Consider the following 13,982-nt stretch of genomic DNA (forward strand, 5'->3'; position numbering starts at 1 on the left):
CTTCTCTTCTCTTCTCTCTTCTCTCCCCTCCTTCCCTTCCCTTCCCCTTAATTCCCTTTTTATTCCCTTCTCCTCTCCTCCCTCTCCCTTCTTCCTCTCCTCTCTTTTCTTCTCTTTTCCTCTCCCCTCCCTTCCTTTCCTTCCTCTCTCCTCTTCTCTCCTTCTCCCTTTTCTTCCCATTTTTACTCTCTTTCCTTCTTATAGTGTTTCTCCTTTTCCTCTTCCCTCTGCTCTCTACCATTTTTGTTTATGGCATTTGTTTTTATACAGTGGTGGCATATTTAGCGAATTCTGGCTCAGAGTGAAGCTATAGGTACAGATTAAGTTAAGTGCAGCCATGAAAATTTAGAGATGACAGATACTGCAGGCGAGCACAGGGGTCTCACGTAGATAAGGCAATACTTGCAGAAGCAAAGCCTGTTTCATCTGGCTATTGGTTTCAATTCCCTAGGAACACTGGTCCCTGATGTATTCTGGGGTTGAGGGGAGTTTGCCCACATGTATTGTTGATGTCTATGTAGCTCACACTCACACTTATGCCGGGGTCAAGAAAACAGTTGTGTGTGGCATTATCCAAAGCAACCATGAAGTAGACAAGAATTGCCGGGCAAAAGTTGGGAGCCAGGAGTGGAAGTGGGTTGGGGGAAGGGGAGATGGAGAGAGAGAAGGGAGAAGGGGAGAACTGGGGAGAGCTTGGGGGAATGGGATAATTGAGATGGAGGAAGGGTGAATATGGGAGCAGGGGAGAAGATACCTTAACTAAGGGAGCCATTTTAGGGTTGGCTAGAGTCTTGACTCTAGAGGGGTTCCCAGGTTCCAAGGGGGTTTCCCAACTAGGTCCATGGGCAGCAGAGGAGAGGGTGACTGAATTAGCCTTCTCCCATAGACACACTGATGGATATCTTACATGTCACCATAGAAGGTTCATCTGGTGAGGAATAGAGATGAAATAGAGACAGAGACTCACACTGGAGCACTGGACTGAGCTCCCAAAGCCCAGATGAAGAGCAGAAGGAGGGAGAACATGAGCAAGGAAGTCAGGACCGCAAAAGGGGTGCGTCACCAAGGTCAGCTGGACTGGGTCTGAACCACCATGTGATTAAACCGGACTCTCTGAATGTGGCTGACAATGAGGATGGACTGAGAAGCCAATGATAATGACACTGGATTTTGATTCTGCTGCATGTACTGGCTTTTTGGGAGCCTAGTATGTTTGGATGCACACCTTCCTAGGATGGAGGGGGGACTTTGGACTTCCCACAGGGCAGGGCACCCTGACTTCTCTTAGGACTGGAGAAGGAGGGGGAGGGGGAGTGGAGAGAGTGGGAGGGAAATGGAAGGATGGGAGAAGGTCGAAATTTTAAATAAATTAATTAATTTAAAAAAAGCAACCATGAAACTTTATTCTATTGCTATAATGCTAGGTCTTTTGTCTTGATTGAAGAGTTAGTAGACTGTAAAAATATAGAGCCATGTGTACGGAAGAGTATTTTTACAGATAAAAGGTGAAAGGAAAGGCCCCTGTTGCTTTTCAGACAACAGTTCTCAGCTGGGTGGTGGTGGCACACGCCTTAAATCCCAGCACTCGGGAGGCAGACACAGGTGGATCTTGGTGAGTTAGAGGCCAACCTGGTCTACAAGAGCTAGTTCCAGAACAGGCCCCAAAGCTACAGAGAAACCCTGTCTCAAAAAACAAAAGCCAACCAACCAACCAACCGACTAACCAACCAACCAACCAAACAACTAACCAACCAACCAACCAACCAACAAAACCAGAGAGCAGTTTGTTTTGAAGTAGATTTTGCTGAGTTGTTAAGAGCATAGCATCAGGTATATCAGAAACTCTCCACCAGCCATTCTCGATATGTTCATGTGGGGAGTGACCAAGTGTGTGTATGCATGTATGTGTGTGCATGTAATTTGTGTGTATGTATGTCTTTATATGTATCAAAATATCTCTGTGTATGTGTATATTATGTATATTGAGTATGTATATATTTGTATATCTGTGTGTACATATATATGGATATATGTATGGATTATACATTCTTTTTTTTATCTTGCACAGAAGTGGGTCATCTAGAGTAGAGTTGGTGTAGTCACAGCTCTCTTGTGGTGAAGTTTCATAGCTGTGCACTACCTTGTGTGTGAAGAAATAGCACAGGCCTTAGAAATGGGATTGCTTTTTAACCCCAGCACTTGGAAGGTAGAGGTAGGTGAGTCTCTGTGAGTTTGAGGTCAGCCTGATCTACAAGAGCTAGTTTCAGGACAGCTAGGGATACACAAAGAAGTCGTTTCTTGAAAAACAACTAGAACAATAAAAATAAAAAAATGAAAGAAATGGGATTGCTTTTTGTAGCTCAGTGTATGTCTGGATTTGTGGATCAATCAAAATATCTCTTTTAAAACAGAAAGCAAAAAGGAGAAAGAGAAAGAAAGAAAGAAAGAAAGAGAAAAGAAGGAAGAAAGAAAGACAAATTTACCTCAGAAATTGATTTGATTTAAAGTCTGATGAAACAAAAGAGGGAAGTTTTTTATTCATTTTTATTTTATTTTCTACCAAAGGAAATCTTTCATTTAATGTCGTCACTTACCATTAACTAAGTAAACTGCTAAGGCTCAGACTTAATGTCAAAGGGATAGACAATCAAACACTCCATGAGAAGTTGAACGAAAGGAAATAGCAGATGTGAATGGCTAAAGAATGGGTGGGAATCCAGCCTCCCTAGAAAATCTACCTATGGACAGCTCGTGCCTTCTGAAGCAAGTGATTGGTTAGGATGCTCACAGAGGGAGAAACAGACCAATCTTGGGAGTACTTTCAATATGTTGATGGAGAACAAGGAGGTACAAATTCCACGGTCCTTGGACAAGCTGCACGTAGCCAGAGGGGAGCAAGTCTGTGCCTGCAAGCCTGAAAGAGGACCAAAAGCAAGGTCCCGGGGATGTGATGAAGGTAGAGGCCAGGGCTTGAGACAAGTGACGATAGTTGACTACAAAATAGACACTACTGTGACCCAATGATGTCACTGCTCAAGGGATCAGACTTCTTCTATTTTCATTCTTTCTGAGGTCTCCAGTGCATCATAGTGAAGAGTTTGCAAATGAGCCAGAAGACTCCAGCTAAAGGAACATTAAACAGGTTTTAGAATATACTCCAGAGCCGGGTGTTGGTGGCGCACGCCTTTAAATCCCAGCACTCGGGAGGCAGAGGCAGGCCGATCTCTGTGAGTTCGAGGCCAGCCTGGTCTACAAGAGCTAGTTCCAGGACAGGAACAAAAAGCTACGGAGAAACCCTGTCTCGAAAAATCCAAAAAAAAAAAAAAAAGAATATACTCCAGAATTTATCTTATCTTTTAACTTTGAAAGTTAGCTTTTGCCCTCTACATTTCATTTGTAGTATTTTTTGAACAATCTTACCTTGTGCCCATTTTTGGTTCACGGAAAAAAAAAATTTCAAGGCCATAAGGTTATGGTGGCAAGAAAAACAAAGCGGGGAGCCTTTACTTTTTTCTTCTAACCTTTGGTAAACCTGGTACAGTTATGTCTGCATGTTTTTGAATGGGAGCATGTTACAAATGATGACGTGAAGAAACAAATCCCTATTATCCAGTTGGAAAAACCGATCAGATTATCTGTCACTGGTGTGGCCTGTTAATTTTCTTAAGGAGATACAATCCTCTTACAGTATTAACTGTGATGCCAAAGTATATTGCAAAACAGCGACAAGTACAAAACAAAATCAAACTTGCCCAAATTGTTTCCTTTTTTTAAAAATTACAGTCTTCTATTATCGTCTTTTCACCAGAGGTTTATTGTATTTTTCCTCCTTCTTGTGGTTTTAAAGTTTATACTGAATGCACAAGAGGGCTAAAATACAACCTTTTCTTGGTGTAGAACCTTGCCACCCTGGTGGTAGTTTTATTCTGAGAATAGTTACCTGGGGAGGTGATTTACTGGCAAGAACAAAATCAGTATATCCGGCCATGTCCCCTGATGTTTTCCTAACAGACACATTACAACATAGTGGATGGGACTCAGAGGGGGCTTGGCTCCCCAAATCTGGACATTTGCTGACTGACAGCCTGAACACAGATGTCTGAAATCTGTATTTGTAGTAAGAACAGTTACATGTTAAGCTATAAACAGCATGTTGTTTAACAGTTACTAGGTAAAGAGTATCACATGTCATTATTAGTCTGTAATTAGTGCACCCCATGTTAATAGCACATGGTTTCATGAACTATTTCATTAAACTATGGGAAATAGCAAGGCTACTTTAACAGTCCTGCTGTTTGGACATTTGGGCATCATACATTCAAAGGTGGTTGTTTATTTCTGAATCTACTCCAGTTACAGAAATATATTCTTCGCTGCAAATGACTTTGGCTTTGCTGCCTTCTATTCTCCCACAGTGAGGGATGTCTTTTGACCCTCTGTGAAACAATAGTCATATCTTTCCAGGGAGTAAGTGACTTGACTTCGGATGACGCATTATTGCTTCAGGAGCTTGGGTGCCCTTTCGTATGTCATATGGAGTGCTGTCAAATTCTGTAATAACCTGGGAAAATGAATTCACCCTCAAACCAATCTTTCTTGATTTTTTTGCTCCTTTGAGAGGGAGCAATTGTAAATAGTTTGTGGCTCTTTCTGCCTTTTCTTTTCCCTATCATATGTCCTTATGTAGCTACCCACAACCATCTCTTCTTACAGGCCCTAGGATGTAGGATGGTTGTTTCAGTGTGTCATTGAGTTGTATTATCTGAATGTATTTTGTTTCTAACCCCCTCATTTCTTATCTCTCTCTATTACTTATTCTGCCATGTAACAGACTGGCCCCCCAAATTATTGGCATATAATAATAACACTTATTATCTCATCATTTCTCTGCATATGGAATTTGGGAGTGGTTTAGCCGATGGTCCTGGCTCGGAAACTCTCATTGTGTTACACATCATGTGCTATATGAGACTCACCATGCAAAGGCTTGACTAGGCCTGGAAGATATGCCTCCAAAGTGGGTCAGTCACAGCTATTGGAAGGCCTCAAATTCTTGTCAGTCACTTGCAGATGTTCTTGGGACTCTTGAAATGTCCATTTGAGAGAGTGGCCGACACTTCTCAAATATGGACATCATAGAGTGTCAGCTCATTGACATTCTTCACAATGGAAACAAGTCCGCAGATCCACGCCACACTCGGTGTCCCCTTGAAGCTCATTGAGTTTCCTATTTGAAATTCTCCATTCATGAATTCATCCATCCCGGTTACTATATGATTCTCTCTGGTACTGAATTTGGGCCCTCAAGCAAGGGTGCAAATACTCAGGGTTCTCACCCTGTAGCACGGCCGGGCATCTGGGATTAGACAGTCACTCCAGTCTCAGGAGTTAGACCCTGTTTGTGCCTGTAATTCTAGAACTTTAGAACCTCTATAGCTCTATAATTAGAATTACAAGTTTCCAAGTTTAACCTGCGAATATTGTAAGCTGCTTTATATAAGAGGTCTCGAGTCATGTAAAAATGTCTATGGAAAACATGCGAAGCTTCAGAGTCGAGACTAGTATCCTCACTTCATTATAATGTGTTTGGCTGCATTTCTCTAGGCAGAGGCCTGGAGTAGCTCAGAAGGGGAAAATCGAGATCCCAGTTATGTACACCAAGTAAAGAGTATTCTCACCATGTTAACTAGTCACTGAGGTCATCCTCCCAGGGGTCAATATTACGATGTGATACTCGTTGCTGGCTTTAGAAAACAGGTTCACATTAGGTTGTCATACAAGGACTTGCACTATATATTAAATTTGCTTGACAGACTCTATTAGAGATAGAAACATACATGCATGACACAGATATAGTTACGTGCATACACAGCCTCTAGCCCCACTACTACATACACATATAACAAATTTGAAATTGCCCCAGTGCTTTTCTATGAACAACGCTCTATATTTACTGTTTTAGATTTCTTTTATTATTTTTGATGTGTGGGGGTGTTTTGCATGTATGTTATGTGTATGCACCATGTACATGCATTGCCTGCAGAGGCCAGAAGAGGGCATTAGATCCTCCTTGAACTGGAGTTACCGATAGTTACTAGCTTCCATGAAGGTGCTGAAAATTGAATGGGGATCCTTTTGTAAAAGTAGCCTGTACTCTCAATAGCTGATCAATATCCGCAGCCCCATAAATACATTTTAAACTAGTAAAGTTAAATACTTCTTTAATTTGGGAAGTCACTGTAAAGCATACTTGATAATACCTACAAAACAATTTTGAAGCAGACAAGAGGAGAAAGCATACAGATTTTCAATTTTAAATATTTCTAGGTATTTTATAGAACATTATATAAATTTATTACTTTTATTTCATTTACAAAATTTTAAACTTTTCTTTTGAGGAAACATTGGTTTAGGTAAGCTAAACATACTGATATAAGATGTATGGAAATGCAAACAGCTATACAAAAGATGAAATTATAATGAAATCTTCAGAAATGTCATGTTTTCCCAAAGAATTTACTTACTATCTATAAATTATATATAACATAGAAAGGTGAAACCTTTCATCAAGTAGTTTTGCTCTTTCATTTCTTTTTTTGTTTTGTTTTGTTTTTTCGAGACAGGGTTTCTCTGTAGCTTTGGAGCCTGTCCTAGAACTAGCTCTTGTAGACCAGGCTGGTCTTGAACTCACAGAGATCTGCGTGCCTCTGCCTCCCGAGTGCTGGGATTAAAGGTGTGCGCCACCACCGCCCGAATGGACCTATAAATCAAGGTTTCCCGTGTGTTTCCTCCTGATATGCGGGCTTTTATTTTATGGATGGAGGTGAGGCAAGCCCATATTTGCTGCTGGTGTCTTCTTCAAGATGATCTGGAGAATATCTAAAAATACATCATCCCTTCACACCCATACCTGGGGGCAGAATCAGACCACATGACTGTCTAGAGTCTCCATCTGTGGTCAGAATTCTGGTGTGAGATTGAGGTTTTGTTTCCCATGTAAATGTGTGTTATTTTGAACCCCAAGCTATCCCACTGAGGCCAGCATAGGAGTTGGGAAGGGGGTTAGGACCAAACTCTGCTAGTAATGATACAGACTGAATCTGAGTACTTATGGAGTGCAGGTCTCAGCCTGGTACCCAAAGAGTCTATTTTTTCATCTACAAAGACCATCTTGCAGGTATCTGTGCTTGAAATGAAGGAATGTGTTTTTAAGATAATCTGTCCAGTGTCAAAGCTGATGTTAAACTCCATGTATGAACTGTATGTAAATTGCACTGTATGTTATAGCCACAGAGACTTGTTCAGCTTTTGGGAAGGGACACTGGTGCCCACTTCTGGGAAAATAGTGATGCTATACAAAACTTCAACCTGCCTCTTTGGCCTGCAGAATTCTTCCCTGTATTGGGATGGGTTTAGGAGCTACTTCCCAGAGTTTGGACCTGGGTATCTTTGCTTTCTTGTTGGAACTAGATTTGTGGGCACAGCACTGACCCACAAGGCAAAGTCTGTTACTTTTTGCATCCTGGGTGGAATATTGACCCAGTTTGAGGGAGGAGTGATGAGATCCTTCTATCAGCTGCATGGCTATTATGGTCTCATGAGGCTCAGATTGTGCCTATTGGGATGGGAGCAGGGGATGTCGGGCTCTGCTTGGCTCCGACTTCTACTGTGATAGGCTTTGTATTGGATTTCACACCTATTCAAGTCTAAGTTTAATTTTTTTCCTTCTTCCAAGGGAGAGACATCACCCTTCATGTTTTGTGGCATTAAAGGAGAGATGGCAGGTAAATTCTCTTCCTGCTTTCTCTAACATGTCCTTTCTTGTTATTATTAGTAGAGTCAGGCACCATAGGAGCAAAGCACACTGGGGTATGTACACAAAAGTGTTATATCAAAAGCCCAACATGTTGTACATACATGACAGTGCTATGATAAAGCAGAACAAAAGCCATTGCTATGATACGTCTCTTTGAAAACCCAAAATGAAGAGCATAAAACCAGGAGGTGAACTTGCTCAGAGAAAGAGGGATCGGCGGACGGAATGGGATGAATGGAAAGTGGGGCAGTTAGCGTCGTCAGCATGCATTGCACATGTGCAAACAATCAAAGAATATGTTTACATACACATGCGTGAGAAGAATATGGAGAAAAAACTAAGAAAGAGAAAAAAAATAAACCCTCACCAGGAATCCAAAAAGAGCCATTTATGAGTGAGTACATCCCATGTTCATCTTTTTGGGTCTGGGTTACCTCACTCAGGATAGTATTTTCTATTTCCATCCATTTGCATGCAAAATTTGAGAAGTCATTGTTTTTTACCGCTGAGTAGTACTCTAGTGTGTATATATTCCACACTTTCTTCATCCATTCTTCCATTGAAGGACATCTAGGTTGTTTCCAGGTTCTGGCTATTACAAATAATGCTGCTATGAACATAGTTGAACAAATGCTCTTGTCATATGATCGGGTATCTCTTGGGTATATTCCCAAGAGTGGTATTGCTGGGTCCGGGGGTAGGTTGATCCCGAATTTCCTGAGAAACCGAAACACTGCTTTCCAGAGTGGTTGCACAAGTTTGCATTCCCACCAGCAATGGATGAGGGTACCCCTTCCTCCACAGCCTCTCCAGCAGAGGCTATCATTGGTGTTTTTGATTTTAGCCAATCTGACAGGTGAAAGATGATATCTCAAAGTTGTTTTGATTTGCATTTCCCTGATCGCTAAGGAGGTTGAGCATGATCTTAAGTGTCTTTTGGCCATTTGAACTTCTTCTGTTGAGAATTCTCTGTCCAGATCAGTGCCCCATTTTTTAATTGGGTTTTCTTATCTGGTTTCCCTATTTTGGGGGAAGATACTTTGGTGTGTGAACAGTTGTTCAAATTGATGAAAGATTTGACATGGCCATTATCTTGTTGCACCTTCATCCTGCCCAGGGAATGCAGTGTATCTTAGTGAAAAGTTCAGTTGGTTTCAGGTCCTGGCTCTGAGCCTTTCTTCTACCACTTAGAAGCTAGGTGACCAAGGGAGAACTTTTCATGCTTTGGGTGCTAGTTTTAACTATCAATTTTATGTAACATAGAACCAACTAGGAAGAAAGTCTCTTAACTGCTGAGTCATCTCTCCAGCCCTAAGGCAGGAGTCTAAAGGAGGAATTATGGAGGCCAGAATTGCATGTGAAAATGGCTGTGGAGGATTGTCTTGACTGTTAATCAAAAAGTAGACCCAGGAAGATGCAGCCCACTGTGGACAATGCCATTCCCTAGCCAAGACTCTGAACTGCACAAAGGTGGCAAAGCAATCAAGAAAGGATATGCTTTGTTCTCTGTTTGCTTTAGATGTGCTTTGTTGACTTTAGTTGTGGTGTGACTAGCAGCTTAAACTCCTACCTTGGCTTCCCTGAAGCAATGGACTAGAACTTGGGCCTGTAAGTCAAATTACCCCTTCCTTCCATGTGTTGCTTTTTGCTGGGTTCTTTTTTTTTTTTTTTTTTTTAAATTTTTGAGACAGGGTTTCTCCTTAGCTTTTGGTTCCTGTCCTGGAACTAGCTCTTGTAGACCAGGCTGGCCTCAAACTCACAGAGATCCGCCTGCCTCTGCCTCCCAAGTGCTGGGATTAAAGGCGTGTGCCACCACCGCCCAGCTTGCTGTGTTCTTTTATGACAGCAATAGTAATGAAACTGGCACACTTTTGTAAGTCACGGTTCCTCACTTATCAATTTAGGAATAGTTCTCTCTCTCTCTCTCTCTCTCTCTCTCTCTCTCTCTCTCTCTCTCTCTTATAGCTTTGAGAATCAAGAATAGAAGCAATAATTCTTATGAAATGGAACCTCATTCTATAAGTTAGTAGTTCTCAAACCTACCTATATGATAGAATTACCAAGAGGGGTTAAGATAAACCAGCCAAAGTTTCTGATGGACTTGATCAAGGAGGTTGCATGTCTCCTTCTTTCTTGGGAACTTACAGAGCCTCCAGGTCATCTTATCTTGTTAAAATCCACAGATTAGACTAGCAATTTTCTTTCCTACTATAGTCACTACGTCAACTAGACCACCAGCCCTCAACCTGTGGGTTGCAACCTAGCCCTTTCATAGAGTCTTCTAAGACCTTAGGGAAACACGGCTATTTACATTGTGATTCATAACAGTATTAAATGACTCTTATAAAGTAGCAATGAAAATAATTTTATACACAACATGAGGCACTATGTTAAAAGGACACAGCATTAGGAAGGTTGAGAACCACCAAACTAGGTTAAGTTAAAATAATTCTAAAGTTCATTATTTAAAAAAAAAATTTTGAGACAGGGTTTGTCTGTGTAGCTTTGGAGCCTGCCCTGGAACTCGCTCTGTAGAGCAGGCTGACCTTGAACTCACAGAGATCCACCTACCTCTTCCTTAGGAGTACTGGGATTAAAGGTGTGTGCCAGTACCTCCTGGCATTAAATTTTGTTTTTAACGTGCATTTTGATCTATTACTTTTATTTTTACTCATAATACATTGTTTGAATTTTCTCAATATACATTTGATACATTTGTTTTGAACCTATTTTTTATTTTGCCAACTCTTTTGTTTTTTTACATACTTTTAAAAGATGATTTTAGTTGAAATAGAATTATATCACTTTCCTCTTTCCCTCTCCTACCTCTAGCCACTCGCAGATACCCTCCCTGAAACTCTTCCCATGTCCCCTCTACATGAACACACACACACACACACACACACACACACACACACACACACACACACCCCACACACACACACAGTATGCATACATCTGTATGTATGTCACAATGATAATCATTGAACCTTCAAACTTTAACCCCAAGCTTAAGGATTCTTTTGTGTTGAGGAGGTCACATAACATATGTTTTAAAGCAATCAGGAAGGGACAAACAAGAGTTAAAATTTATGTTGTTGTCTTTCAGGTAGACAATTCCTTCTGAAGATCAGATGACACCACATTGTTTTGGTGGAAGTAGGCAGACATCCTGCATGCTCTGGAAGAACCACCCATGCCTCGTGCCATTGGCACACTGGACCATGGATTGGCAATGATGCACTTAGCAGATGGGGCCGAGTACAGGCAGCGAAGTGTGCAAGCTCTCTCTTTGAATTGATTAATGGTTTTCATGGCAGAAATTCAAGGCTGAAGCATTGGGATGCCTGTCGTTGTGTTATACCCAGTGTCTGCAATTAAAGCTCTAGGGCCACTCCTTTTTCACTTTAACTCAAGCTTAATTAATTTTAAATTAAAGCAAATAGTTTCCATGACCACATGAGGTACATTTGGGGGTTTGTCTGATCAGGATTAGTGTAATGAAGTCTCCACCTCTTCGTTATCCTCCACAAAAGAACCCCCAGGAAGATGATTTAAAATGCCATCCAAAGTGGCATGTTGCTGCTAAATATTTTGATATCCACATGGTATTTTCATATCCGTGTTCTATGTAGAGAAGCTGTAGGTGTCCTCATGGAGGATGCCAGTGGCCTAATGTAGCATCGAGTCCCTGTGGGTATCTGGCATCGTTTTATAACCCAAGGAGTCTGCTCGCCAGGGCTTCATGAGTTATTTCAGGCTAGTTTCTCGTCAACAACAAAGATGCATTCTGAAATATGGTTTGTAGATGAGACCTTTGAAATCATAGCTTGTATGGTTGCCCTTGTCCAAATCTGCTTCACTGATTAATGCTGAGTTCTAAAGCCACCAAGGTCAGGAGTTTACTTTCCATATGAGTGATTTGGTTTATTCTGCTATATTATCATAGAATCTGCTTCTCTTCTTCCTGGGGATCTTATAGGTGTCTTTTCTTTGGCAAAAGGGAATTCATAATCAGTGTCCTCACCTTTCCTTGGAGAATACTGCAAAGCCCTGAGAATAAGGCCAGCATGTCAAATGACAAGCAGCCAAATTCGAAAGTTATGCTTCTTGGTGCATAGCTCTCAGGAAGTGTGTGTGTGTGTGTGTGTGTGTGTGTGTGTGTGTGTGTGTGTGTATGTGTATGATGAATCCTTACTTGTCAACTGTAAACAAGATCTTCTATTTCATAATGACACAGAACATAGGCCTGGTAGCTTTTGCCTATAGAAATTATGTATAGTCACTGCAGATTCAACAGGTTGCTGCTGCATATATTCCTGTTTACCTGACTTCTCTGTGTTGAAGGGCTGTGTAACAGATGGCTTGACGTCATTTGTAGATTCTGATCCATGAGTTTGAGTAATATTGGAACTGAGCTTCAATAAGCTTCCTCTTGTGTTATTCCTGTGGGGGTTACATTTCTGTAGAGGCCCTAGAAGCAGAAACACCTGTGAACCCCACAATTGGGTATTATAATGGATGAGAAAATGTCTGCCAGGAGATAGCTTAGGACATCGCTTTGAAGTGTCTCCAGGGGTGATGTAGAATGAAGACAGAACAGAACTCTGCTCATGAAACTTAACACTTGCTATAGCCAGGCTGCTGACACTTAGGTCTTCTAGAGCCTTGTCCCACTCTGTCTCTTCTCTCAAGTTATTTTATGTGCATGAGTAAAGAATTAGTCTAGTTAATCTTTATCAATAAAAAATTGGAATTCACTGGGTGGTGGTGGTGCATACTTTTTATCCCAGCACTCGGGAGGCAGAGGTAGGTGAATCTCAGTGAGTTTGAGGCTAGCCTGGGTTCCAGAGTGAGTTCCGGGACAGGCTACAAAGCTACACAGAGAAACCCTGCTTCACCTCTCCTGCCAAAAAAAAAAAAAAAAAAAAGAAAAGAAAAGAAAAAATTGGGAGTCAAATATCGGGATAAGAACGTGAAAGATCAGAGAAGCACGGAGCAGCCGTCAGTTGCTTCCTCCCTCTCTCTATCGTTCCTCCATTCAAAAGGGTAGAGATCCTCTCTCAGTCCCACCTTACCACTTCCTGGCTCCTCTTTGTCTACAGTCCTCCAAACCTCTAAGATTGGGCCAGCTAGAAGGTGTCTCCACTCTCTGACTCCAAGCAAGCTTTTTGTTGTTAGAACACAATCAAAATATCACACAAAATATGAGCACCTGATGTGACCAGGAGAAGGTGTTGTACTCCTTGGAAATGGAGTTATGGACCTTTGTGATCCTCCATATGTGTGCTGGGAGCTGAACCTGGGCCCTCTGCAAGAGCATAAGATGTTCTTAACTGAACTATCTCTCCAGAATAGAGGTTCTCAGCCTAGGGGTTGAGGGACCCTTTCACAGGGTCACATATCAGATATCCTGCATAAAGGATATTTACATTATGATTCATAACAGTAGCAAAGTTACAGTTAGGAAGTAACAACAAAATAATTTCTGACTGGAGTCACCACAGCGTGAGGAGTTGTAGTAAAGGGTCCAACATTAGGAAGGCTGAGAACCGCTGCTCTGGACCGTCTCCCTCCTTTCTATTATCACAGAGTCAGGAGACAGACGATAAATCCATGGAGAGATTCTACTCAATTCTGACTTCACCGTTTAGGCGAACTGCTGCTATTGAGTGTGCTGCTGCTGTGCTTAAGACTAATTCTGTTTTGTTGACAACACAAGATTCTGATGACAATAACGCTAATGAAAGCAGTAGAGAGAATAGTGGTGTTCCTCACGCTGCACAGCCAGTGTTTCCTAAATGCCGTCCATCGGCCCCATCATCTAAGTCACTGGTAAATTCTGTCTCACATCTATTTCTTCAGATCTGCTTCCAAGAGCCCTAGGGTCATCAAAGGCCTTGAGCGTAGTTATCAATTCTGACATGGTTATCTTTGTTCAAGAAGAAGAGATTAGGCTGTATTTGAGTAACAAACCTTGTAATATCAACAGCTTAACACAGACAAGCTGAGATTTTGCCCTGGCAAAGCTTGCTGAGTGTTCCGATTCCTTCAAGCAGTGACTTGGGGGATGTGCCCTTTTGAGACTCTGACATCATGAAATGGAGACATGGCTTCTAGCTCTGCACAGGAAACACACACACACACACACACACACACACACACA

General features: G+C 41.6%; 1 protein-coding gene across 1 annotated transcript in view; it reads left to right on the forward strand.

The window, feature by feature from the left end:
- Window positions 1–13,982, forward strand: part of Ctnna3 (catenin alpha 3) — a 1,290,503-nt gene that overhangs the window by 549,350 nt on the left and 727,171 nt on the right. The gene's annotated exons all lie outside the window — the stretch shown is intronic.

This window comes from Microtus ochrogaster, linkage group LG2 (genome assembly GCF_000317375.1).
Source record: "Microtus ochrogaster isolate Prairie Vole_2 linkage group LG2, MicOch1.0, whole genome shotgun sequence".
Taxonomy (NCBI): Eukaryota; Metazoa; Chordata; class Mammalia; order Rodentia; family Cricetidae; genus Microtus; species Microtus ochrogaster.